The sequence below is a fragment of the Pempheris klunzingeri genome, chromosome 7, assembly GCF_042242105.1.
Source record: "Pempheris klunzingeri isolate RE-2024b chromosome 7, fPemKlu1.hap1, whole genome shotgun sequence".
In the NCBI taxonomy this organism is placed as follows: domain Eukaryota; kingdom Metazoa; phylum Chordata; class Actinopteri; order Acropomatiformes; family Pempheridae; genus Pempheris; species Pempheris klunzingeri.
In genome coordinates this window covers 6,796,955-6,810,020 of record NC_092018.1, presented here as the reverse complement: position 1 = coordinate 6,810,020, position 13,066 = coordinate 6,796,955, and positions in this window count along the sequence as shown.

Below are 13,066 nucleotides of genomic sequence, written 5' to 3'. Positions count from 1 at the left end.
GTTACTCAGGTATAATTCTTAACATGGTCACCATGTTAGTTTATTCTGCTAACATTAGCATTACACAGACAAAGTGCAGCTGAGGCTGTTAGGAATTCAAATAGTTTTACAGGTAATTAGTCATGAAACAAAGTTTTGAAACTCATATTGGCATGAGATGAAAAGTGAAGGGATTAAACATCTTAGAGCTCATCCTGAGAGGGACATAAACATCAGCACCAAGTGTCCGATAGTTGTTACAACAGTTCAATCAAAACCTCAAATGTCAGTTTCTTGGTGGTCCAGCAAATCATCGAAGTGATTAGCATACATCCTCCAGGAGACATGAGTAGTTCAAAATTTGGTTGATGTTGTGATCTTTCACTGGAAGATAAGTGGGGGATCACAAAAGTTATTAGGATTCATCCATCTGTCTCAAGATGTCAAGGTTTCATGACAATCCATTGAATAGTTGTTTTGGATGTTTTAGTGTTGGAGCCACCCACCCTGCTGTCCCTAGAGACAGTCAGTTAAACAAAACCTTAATATTTGGTAAGATGAGTTAACTTTGCATGTTGATATTAATCAAAAGTAACTATTTTAGGATGGTAAACCACTGTTGTTTTTAAAAAATTATCTAAAATGACGCCCAATGGTAACGAGACTGGATATTCCTGTTTTGGAATGGACCTGGATTATGTTGATTATGTTAGTATGATGTTCCCAGGATGTGTATCGGGTGTGTAAAAACTGTAAAAAAGAAAAAAACAACTTTTTTTCTCCCCAAACGCTCCTGTGTCAGTTACAGCAAATACAAATAAGCTGTCAGTTAACTGCTCTGGTTTCAAAAAGGCTGAAAATTTCAACTGTGGTTTTCCATTCGAAACCACAGAGCTGCTGAATTCTCTCCTTCATCTCGTTTCTTCCCCTCTCATCCTTCTTTCCCGTCCATTTCTCATTCCTCCACATTAAAGGCATGCGGCTAATTCAGAAAAGGTTTGTCTTCTGCTTCTGAGACTTACAGCTCGACGCCTCAATATCCTGTTTGAGTGAGAGGAAGGCCAGAAAAGAAGTGTGTGGAGAGTAGAATCATTTCTAAATTTGTAGGTCCGATCTTGTTTTTACTTTCTTTATCATAAGTGTGTGACCTACATGTCTTGTTTGTTGTGTGGTCAGTTCCATTCCTCTCTTGCTGCCTTCATGTGTCATGTGACTTTCTCCGAGCCTCATAACTGGCCCACATGCCCTGACCCTGTTAAGGCTACGTTAGTTTTATAATGGCTTTCAGCACTGGCCACTGCGGGCATTAGCACTAGTCTGTATTTACACCTGAGATCCCAGGGCTAGCCATTACACGCCGCCTTAATGCTAATCTGTTCTAATAGATTTAGCATTGATCTGTGAGGCTGTAAAGTGGTTAGCAAGGTTTATGAAAGGTCAAAGAAAAGAGCCGCTACTATGACTAAGTGGTAAATTGAGGTCATTGTGCTGCTGCTAAACATGACCTCATCCTATGCATAATATCAGTGGCATGATTTGCTGTCATAAAAACAAAAATGAGTTTTTGCTCATCTCCTGTATTGTCTTTGGTGTTATGCCACTGCGAAGGCTATTTATTGTTTAATCCCTTCTCTTGTTGTCTCGTTTTGTGGTGGTGAGTGGAGAGCTCTGGTAAAGTGAATTAATATTTATCTTTCAATTTGCTTTTTTCACGCTGTCACCAAAGTGTTTCGTTCTCTATAGACAGTCCAAACTTGTCCATTCACTTGCTCTTTCTGGCTATAGTTTCTCTCTCTCCCTCTCTGTGTGTTTGATAGAGCAGTGCCACAATTTTTACACATGAAATACCAACACATTTAGATACATATTGCAAAAACCCAAACATGGAGTTTTTTAGAAGTGGTGCTCTTCGCTCATTGGACTGGCAGAAAAACGTTGCTGTTAAACTTTGTTAATGAGGACAAATGCAAGCTGCCAAAAGAAGACTCGCTTAGTAAAGTCATTAGAGGAAATGTAAAATAAAAGAAATGACAGTCGCATTATCATGAGCTTTGTGTATAAAGCAACAAGTTTGATCAGCTTGTGTTGGCTCACGATACTCTTGAGGATCTGTTGTTTACCCATCATGTCATACAACCACTTTTCAGACATGGAATGTGCAGCATTGTTAGCTTCATTAATCTGTGAAAGTAATGACTTTTTGTCAGGCAGACATAGTTTTCCATTGCGTAAATGTTCATTAAGGCCTTTGTTTAGGCACGGCAGGAGAATGAAAAGAACCACCATGCTGGCACCATACGAGGCTCCAGGTGCACGAGAGGGAGCTGGAGAGCAGCAGTGAGTGGAAAGAACATCACTGCATTCGATTAAGACTGGTGCCATGTTGAAAATGTTAGAAGCACTAAAAGTGACTTCAACATAAATGTGGTTCTGTGCTTATTCAGACAGGACGCAGACACGCAAAGCTGCCGCCACGTTTTACGTAACAAAGTACATGAAAGGGGCTAAATTTTCCTTGTATTGTGTCGGCCTACCTCCCCTCGTCCTGGACTCATGGAGTTAAGTCCAGAGTCCAGTTCTTAGTTCAGTCTGATTCACACTGATCCTATTGGCAGTTATGCAAAGGCACACACACACACACACACACACACACACACACACACATACGGTTGGTGAGGTCTACAAGTGGACATTCAGATAATGACAGACAGACGTGTGTGTGTTTTTGTGGAGGTGGGAGTGTTGCTGGAACCATAAGCCTCTTTAACATCAGTGTTGAATAACTCAGTTACAGTAAATCTTCTTCGTCTGCTCTCTCACCCTCAGCCTCCATCTCTCTCCATCATTTCGTCTCCTCATCTCTCACTCCCTCCATCCACCCTTCATCTCTCTACTGCCACTGTTTTTCTGTCACCCTTTCACCCCTCATCTTCGTCTCTCCCACAGTCGTCCCCCTTTTACTTTACCTTTCATTTCTAAACCAACATACACAAACCTGCACCTACATATGCAGACACACATGAACGCATACATATCTCAAAAGCAATGACTTTAACAGTACAACCACCAGAAACAAAGCTCTTTTGTGTCAAAAAAGCTGAAGAAAAAATATCATGCGGTTGGTTCTCAGAGACAACAGAGAGAGAAGGGTTTGTTCAGGACAAGAGTCACTTGATGTGAAACCCCTGAAATGAATTAATCACAAGATTTTGCCTCCCGTGCTCCCACTAATGTGGTGATATTGGTCTTAACATAGTCAGTCAATCTTCATTTTATGATAATAATAAATTCAAAATTGCCTACTCTGTAGGGGAATTAGCTTGCCTCTAAAATAATTTTCTGCTGCATTACATTTTTTTTTTCATTTCCTGACATAACCTGTGGGGGTCCTGTGTGTTGGTTAAGGACATATAAGTGGGGTGGATGCCTGTGTCCTGAGGGCTTAAACCCTCTTTGTTCAACCACCTGATTGGCCTTTGGTGTAGACCAAGTGTCCTCAAAGTGCATATGTTCAAACCCAGCACAGCCACAACTGAAAGGCAAGGTTTCCTAAGAGGCCGATTAGAGGTTGATACAGTATATGAGTGTGTGTGTGTGTGTGTGCGTGTGTGCGTGTCTTTGTGTGTGAGACTGATGCTTCTTCTATCTTTATCTGTTCTTTCAATGTGTGTAAGAGCTCAGTTGTGGTTTAACAGTATTAGTGCTTACTTAAAGGGTCGCAAGAGTCTCAGTGTCTAAGCCTGTCTCTTGGATTATCACAACAGCCGAGAAGAGCTCGCACACACACACACACACACACTTCTATTTGCATTCCCATGACCATAACAAGCCTTTGATTATCACTCGTGGTGGGATTTCCCCCAAGCCTGTTTGCATGGCTATTAAACAAACTGGGTGTTGGTGTATCTAGAGAGGCATCTTTGTTCCTTTTTTTAACAAAGGCCATGAGTAGCTCGCATCCATATATAATTGTCTGATAGCGCTCGGTAAGAAAAGACACACCTGATGACCATGAATACACTCCTGACACCTCCTTCCTGACACACATTCATACAAGCAGGCCGCCTTGCATAAACAAAGCACACAAGAGCGTGCGTGGGGCTGTGCGGACACACACCCGACACACACACACACACACACACACACACACACACACACACACACACACAACAACAACAACAAAGGGAATGCATTTAAACTGGCGATATTGTCTCTGCAGAAGAGTCTGCAGAAGCAGATCAACTTTCTCTTTCATTCTACACTTGACATAAAAGACTTCATGTTTTTGTGGCTGAGTGACTTGGCAGCTACAATTCTGCTTTCTGTTTTATCCTTGTTAATGTTGGGAGGAAAACTAGAGGAGAGTGCTTCAAAAAGAATAGACAGATCAAACGCGCGGATCAAAAAGACAGATCAAAATACCCCAGTGGTATAAAGTTTGACTCTCTGCTTTAGACTTTGAACATTCCTAGCTGCTGTAAAATCATGAGATACGATATGGAATAACATTAAGTGAACATGGATGTGTAAGACCCTACAAAGCAGTCAGAGAACATTGCAGGACAAAGGGAGAGGCTCGGCTTTTGATCTCACATGTTCTCAAGATCTTACACAACGGAGGACTTTATCTTAAGCGCTTAACACTGCAATGAATGTACAAATTTCAATTATGAGCTGCTCCAGTGTGATTTAAATCCTCAGCAACCTTAATACCGAGCTACACAGGAGGACGTTTTGGCTTCACTCCTGCAGCATAGTTGCCGTCAAGATGAGTTATTTGGAAATTCCTGCACTAATACAGCATGCCAGGTGAAGTGTGTGACAAAATATTACCGATTTACAAGTATACAGACTGATAAGTCTGTAAGTGGGCCTCCATGGGGGATACAAAGCAGAGCTGTTACAGTCTCCTCTACCCGACAATTTTCCTCCATTGTGGGGTATCTTTACTGCTTAAATTTGGGGAATCAAATAAAAAGCAAGAAAAAAAATCAATAAAACCATGGTTGTTACTTGCTTACTTGGTTTTTGGTGCATTTCCTCCCATAATGTCATTTTTTTTCCATAACTGTAACACGCTGTGCTCATCAAAAGAGGACCTCACTCACTACAGTGGTCAAAGTCTTCTTGCAGCAGGATTGAGAACATCTTCAAGCTCACAAGGTCTGGGAATTGGTTTAAACTAATCTGGCCAAAGTGTTTTCCAGTAAAGATGTCTAAACCTTTACGAAAACTAAAGCTCAGTGAAACATGTTCATCTTTATCATAGAGCAGTGGAAATCACTCTGGTTGCTCTGATGCTGTGATAAAAGGAACCAGTGTCGCTCGGCACCAAGTTCAACTTGGTGCCGAGCTTTTGCACCCATCAATACGATGTCATCCAGCAAGGTGCTGTTTGTGTGCACATCAAATATGTGCACACATTTTGTGGTATTTCTACTATTTACCTGGCAATTGTTGTTAAAACAACATAAAGTTAGTTGCAGCTGTGATAACTTTACTTGCAAACTCTTGTTGCGCAGTCTTATTGAACCACTGATCTGTGCTTTGGCTCTGATAAGCCTTCAGACTCATGGATATGGTTTAATGTATTGCATTTTATAGCCCCATCAATATCTGAGCCTCTTAAGTTGTTTCACTTAGGGCTATATTTGGTTTGAATGTCGGTCTTGCCACATTTGAAGTGATGAGGGGACATTTAGTAGGTTGGCTAAGGTCGGTATCCAAAACAAACACACCTCACATCATTTCACTCATTCACTCAATCTTTTTACCGAGGAATATGAAGTGTCTTTTACAAATTTGCTGAGTTCAGAAACATGAACGTAAAAACTAAACCCATTTCATCTGATTCATCTGAGAAAACCCCTAATTCACTACTTTGTTACAGCTGCACAATTATGTCCCCATAACAAATTGAGACCGTATCTATCCATTTCACGAACATGCACCCATACAGTGTTTCATGTTTCTTTAAAGTAAAGCTTTATGAATGTGACCAGATGTGGTCGGTGCTAATCGCAGAGTTGCACGGTGTCTTCATTAAAATGAATTTTTATGGCATTTAAAGTGATTTGTTATGTTTTATCCACTGTGATATACACCATAAGCCATGCCCTCCCCACACATCTCTTTGAAGTCGTGTGTGTGTGTGTGTGTGTGTGTGTGTGTGTGTGTGTCTTGATTAGCCAGCCTTTTGCTCAACCATCTGCTGTAGATCATGGCTCTTACTGCCACTACACATGTCAGGACACACAGAGCAACCGCCAAAACCTCTTTTAAAAAAAACATCCGCTTGGTCCGCACACTTTTTACCCTCTCCTGGCAATATCTACCCCTGGTTGGGCTCGTTGTCTTTGTGATCAGAAACTCATGCAGACGGAGTGGATCTGAGCCAAAGTACACAACACACAACCATTGAGGGTTTGCAATCTACTCATCGCTTTTGTTGCACGTCACCTCTGTTGTTCCTATTTGACTTCACTGAAACAGGAGAGCCATAGAATAAAGCAAAGGGGCAGAGGAGAAGAGGAGGCATCAGTGTTGAGGCTCGAGCAATATATAATGTAACAAAGCAGGATAAAACATAGCAGGGGCGAGCAGGTCTGTTTGACAGACTGAAACCCATCTGGACCTGATCTTCTCTGCAGCACCACAGCTCTGCTCCACACGCGGCCTTTGATACAGCTCCGCTCACAGCTGGATTTGATAAAACTGGAGGTTTTGTGGTATGAAGGTTTATGTGCGTGTGTCTGTGTGCATGTGTGTTTGTCTGTATGTGTGCGTTATATGTGTTTGCAAGTTTTTATGTGTAAGTTTGTGCCTCACACTGTGTCACTTCCACATCGTCTAGCTGCAAGCCCCCACACCTATCCACACACACACACACACACACACACACACACACACACAGTCGCACATGTTTTCCATTTAGGTTTTAATTTCCCTCCTTCTCCTCTTTTCCTTTCGTCTGTTTAAACAGCCGGCAAGCTGCCTTTAAAAGCCCTGATCTGTTTACATGATGGGCTGCCTGGTGCTAGGCTGTTTAATGCACAGTCATAAATTATACAAGAACTCTGCAAACTGGGAATGAACACCATACTGCGGCTTCAACAAATGCCAAAAACCTGTTTCACATTGCTTGGATCTGGGACACCCTCGAACTATAGCATAAGTGGATTCCTGGCTTTTTTTTTTTCCCCACAGATGAGAGGAAACCCCTCACAGTCACAATAAAGTAAAAATCCCCGACATGTAATACACAGATTTAGTAATAAATTAGCCGTGTTGAATTGATTATTTCTCTGTAATGTAATTAAAATCTAAGGCACATTCCTTTTACTCCCTGGAAAATGAAATCTTGTCTGGGTGCTCTACTCAACTCTATATTTAAAATATTATCATCGCAGATCACAAGTTAAACAATTAATCACTTTCTGTGATTGTTATCAGCCTAGCAAACAAACTATTAAACAGTCCCTAGAAAGATTAGAGTCTGTTTTACATGGAAATATGGTGAATTATATATATTACATAAGAATTTTTATATTATATAAGATGACTGAAATGCTGATTTCTTCTAACTTTATCTTGACCTTTTAGCAAAGTTATGCCCTAAGGGATCAAGAGACGAAACTGGGGCTAAAATTAGCCCAGGGTAATATCAGAAGGTACAGTGCAAGATTAAAGCATGGCTATTAATGAGGGAAAAGCACTTGCTGTGAATAAAGTAAAGATGGTAATAATCATTAACAGCAGTTTAAGATTTGTACATATTCTGGCCCATAAGAAGGTGAAACAGATGTCAGTAAAATGTCTCGCTGACAGTCAACAGAACCCATTTTATCTGTTTTCAATACAGTTTACATCCCATTCTTACATGGGTGTTTCCACTTTTTCTGATAGCATGAATAAAGTGATAACCATGATGAGTGAAATCCAGTCTTTACACATGTTACACCTCCATCATCTGTGACGCTTCAGTTTTGGTCAGTGATCCCAACATCACTCTCTGAAGGCTTGAAACCAGAGAGTGTGTGCGGATGATGTCATTTGCAGAACCCCGCTGAGCTTCGGAGACTCTGTGCACATATGACAGCGGTGATTTACTGAAGGTATGCGAGGAGATTTAGTGATAAAAGGTTCATACCTGTAGGCGGTGCAATAAAATCCAACAAGGTTGCAGTGAGTTCACAGCCACTGAAGTTACACTCAATGAACGCTTTCATGAGGTGAACAGTTTATTCTCTGCATAGACTGTATAAAATAAGTGGAAGTAGTTTCTGCGTCTGAATAGTGAAGCTGATGCAGTAGTGACTTAAGCCTGTATTCTTTCTAATGGCCCACAGGGGGCGACTCCAAAATATTAAAGTCTGATGGGAAAATGACCCTATGTCTCATTTGATTTATTACTTGATTCAATTGCTAGTTTCAAGTCTTCTTCAATACAGCATGATGTTTATTTGGTTAATTGTGGTCCCATTTAGAGTAAAGTAGATGATAAAGCAGGGTATGCTTTAGGGCGCAGCTACGTTATGACTAACCAATCAGAGGTCAGGCCCAAACCAATCAGATGCAAAGGTCTGTATGGAATAAAGGTCCCTTCTGACTCCGAAACCAGGTGGCGATGGCCAAAATGCCAAACTGGAGGCTACAAAATGGCAGTCGACAAACCAGTGGGTGACATTACGGTTGCTACATCCACTTCATATACACAGTTCTGATTGTATATCAAAAATGAAAAAGGTTAGATAGGATATACAACCACGTCTGAGGTTGGCTGTTATGCACATGCGCCCAGTGAATGATAGCACCAAAACACACTTGGGACAATATTTGAATGACATGATCAGCTAAACCTCAAGAGGCAAAAATAAGCAGTGATAACTTTATAGTCAATAAAGTCAACTGTTGAAATAACTTTGAAAGATCATTAGCTCACAAGAGAAGGATTACATTTTTTAAGATCCCCTCCAGGCATGCCACAAAACATAAAAAAATACTTAGAATAATGATTTCCTTGTTAAAAGATATTCAAATAAATTCTTAAATAACTTTTATTCTCTTTCTTCTCATTGAAATTCAGAATCTATGAAAACGCAAATCTTTTTCATGTCAAAAGTTATACCTTTTCAACACACCTTGACATTACCTTTTAATGTCTCCTACTTCTCTGAAAAGCCTACTCTCCGTCAATGTGCGCTGGGGGTTTCGAGCTCTCTCATCACACTTGTGTAAGCTGAATATTGAGCAATGAATGACAACAAAACTCGGTGTGATGTATCAAAATCCAAATCGCAAGCAAATTACATGTGCTCGCCTTAAACTGAGATGTAAGGTGAGGACAGAGAGATTTTCATGACTGATGTGAAAGCAGCCGTTTAGTGCACATAGTTCACCCTGCACAGTGAAGGCCAAACAGGTGAAGTAACAAAAAGCAAAATACATTCTTTAGGGGACGTTTACTGAATATATGCTAAACCTGTGGGATATATTTGATATATCTGAGTATAAGAAAATTTGACCCAAGGACATGTAAGCTCGAACAAGAGAGAAGTAAAGCAGTAAATAAAGTAAATACACTTGGTGTGTTTGTGTCATCGGTCCTCTCTGGCTACAGTTTGTGTTGACAATACAGACTAGTGCCTTTGTCCCCTTCATGGTTCTGATCTTTGGGTGAAAGCTGATCCTGCCAAATATTGAAATGTGAAGTGTGCTGCTTCATGAATGGGTGACAGATTCAGACCCACAGTACATCTGCTTAAGGAAAGTGTCCTTAATTATATCCTGTGCCCCTCCTCTCACACAGTCAGCCCAGATTGGGCAGAGGAGGACTGAATTTGGCACAAAGGGACTCAAATTCTTCCAAAGAGGAAACCTAGCAGCGCCCTCAACTCCCTCCACCAAAAAATCCAGAGAGAGTGGCAGGCAGGCAGGCGGGGGTGGTGGTATTCAAATGATGTCCTTGGTTGTCCATTAAAAACACAAGAGTCAAAACAAAACAAAAGAGCTCCATGGGACAGCTCGGCCAGAACCCTCACGCAAATCATCTGCTGTTGACACACACACCACCTCATGACCATGAATACACTCTTTAACACCCTCTCCTGACACACACACATCCGCAGCCACACACACACACACACACACACACACACACACATTCAGACTAACCAAACTAACCAAATGCGCACATACACACATTCAAATAGCACACAGCCCGACAAAACACACAGGTTTGCATATGGGTTCACACACACAAAGACACGCACAAACACACACACACACACACACACATCACACCAACGCTCTTCTTGTGGTAAGAGGGACGAGAGTGGGATCACTCCATTTGTCGTCCCACACAAAGCTGCTTGTTCAGTCATTATCTGGGAGAGCCTCTTCTCTCCTCTACAGGCAAGATGACCGGGTCACAGCTATAATAGCCACTTCTCCTGTCATGTCACTCCTCTCTCTCCACCACTCTCTCTCTCTCTCCTCTTTTATAAACAAAGCTCAACCATTTGTTTTAGGCTCTAAAATCAGAAAGAAATGGGACATTTGCAAACCAAATGAGGCTTATATGGCAGGTTCTTGTACCCCATCCAAAGCAGAGGCTAATTGTGTGCTTCTCCACTCTAAACAAATGACCGGGAGAGAGAGAGAGAGAGAGAGAGAGAGAGAGAGGCTTTTGAAGTGAATGAGGGAATGGGCTATTTGTTAAGGAAATCAGAAGGCCAATGAGCTCATGTGCAATTATCTATTTGCCTGGTGACTGTTGCTGTCTGGTCAGTAAAGCAGAACACACAAAGTATCACTGAGAAGGTCTGGAGAAGATCACAAACAGAATATTCACAGGTTTACATCTCTCTAATCAGACATGTGTGCCACACAATGTGCAAACACACACCAAGTAGGTAACACTTTCCCTGAGTGGGCCTATATTCTTTAATTATGTAAGCCATTAATGGGTACCTTGAAGTCTTAATCCGATAATCTTAATCGTTTTGTACTCGCTGCACAGGCAATAGTCTGGGTTAACAAAATGTGCTGCCAGCCTGACCTGAAGTGGAGACTTGAGCTACATAACGTCGCTACTGCTGTTAATGTGTAGGAAATGATTAAACAGCTGTTTAGCAGTCAAAGAACAGAAAAGGCACCGACAGGAAAACCATATCTTTGGCTCTGCTCGTGAAGAACAGTTTAATCTTTTGGTCACACATCTTGCAGTATCATGTATTATGTAATGGGGCTATTACAGTTTTGTGTTTTTCAGTAGTTTTTATTTTTGTGTTGTTTTGACTTTTTGTTAGTTTTGTTTTGTTTTAGTTTGATTGGTTCAAGTTAAGTTTTTATTTTAGCTTTAGTTTATATCAGTTTTAGTGTCACTTTGTTTGTGCTTGTTTTGTAAAATAGGGTATTTGTTGGGGGCGAGATACAAAAAGTTCAGAAAAAGTGTTAATAAAAGACAAAACCTAAAGAATTTCTTCTATTTTTCTAATTTTAGTTTGTTTCATAAACTCACAATACAGTTTCAGTCAGTCATTGTTTTTGTAAAGCCTGGTTTTAATTTTTTCAGTTAACAGTTTCTGATCTAGTTTTCCTTATTCTCGTTGATGATAATGACTTTGGTTTGTAGTTAATATAACTATGTGTGGGTGAGGAGGACACAGTCTTGTTCTATCTTGCTGTTGTTTAGAGAACTGAGCCAAAAATATTAACAATTACCTCTTTTTATAGGAACTCAGAGAAATGTGATGCAGACATTGTCTCGGGTTCTGCTTTTATTTCTATTTCCACTCTGGGCAGAATCTCTGATTAAATTTTGTCTGAGCTCAGGGGGGCTCAGGTTTCAGGTGCTGGCAGTGGACTGGATCCTCAGAAAACACAGTAACACTGGTTTGAAACACCATTTACTGCATCTGAAATTAAAAAAAACAAAAAACACACACATTTTTGGACAAATTATGAGATTCCATGCCCTGAAGTATTTGAGGAGAAAATGAGAAGATGAGAGAAATGAAAAGGTGCAGCAGACGATGCAGCATTTGGGAAAATTCAAGATACACCACAGGGAGAAAAAAATATATATAAAAAATTGAGAACCATAATGCAGGCAAGTGAGCAAACTGTAAATGAACAAAGTGGAGCATTGCACAGTGAGCCATTCTGCACCATCGACCTCCACGTACGAGACTGTAAATATATAACGGAAATGGGAAAATTAACCTGGTTGTGTCCAGGTTGTGGAAAGTCTCAAGCTACAGGTAGTGTGATGGAAATACACTTTATATTCACAAATCTGTGCTCATGTGTGACTCATGTAGCCATTTGGCGAATAAAAGACACGTACCAATATACCGTGTTTTTAAATCCTAATAAATGTCTTAATCATACCTTTGTCTTATGGGCATCATTGAAATAATAACAAAAGCAGGTGGACATACAATGACAGACTTCCCAAATTAGTAAATTAATGAAAAAGTCTGTTGATCTCTTCAACTCACATTCAGGTACTAAGTCAAACTACGTGGACCAAAATGCACACAGCGACACAGCAAAGGATTTCTGTCCAGTTAGTCCAGTTTGGGCTGTGAATACAGCAAATAGCTAAACATTGCGATTGGTTTATTTTACAGTCTGATTCAACTCAGGGAGGTGACAGAGGAGGAAAGTCAAGGCAAGTGTTAACAAACACAGAGAAAGACAAAATGGGATCAACTGTCACAGAGGTGTAGTTGCACGTGCACATCACTGATGATTAAGAGTACCACCTACTGAATAGCACCTGTGTGTGTGTGTGTGTGAGAGAGAGAGAGAGAGCTGGGAGAAAGGTCAGTGCTGGTCACAGTCAGGAGTGTCTCATATGGACTGGATCAGCGGTTGCAGAGCTCACGGTCAGGGGCTGTACTCTGTAAGCCAATCACAGGTCAGCATGGAGCTGGGGGCCATTCCATGTGAACTGAGCGGTGCTTAGATTGGATAATCGTTGCACAGAAAACCCTAAGCCTGCTTTACGACCCCGTTTCAACCTCCTCACCAGTCAGCAACGTGGTCACTTTTACCGTATGTGATGTCACTTGGTGTTTCA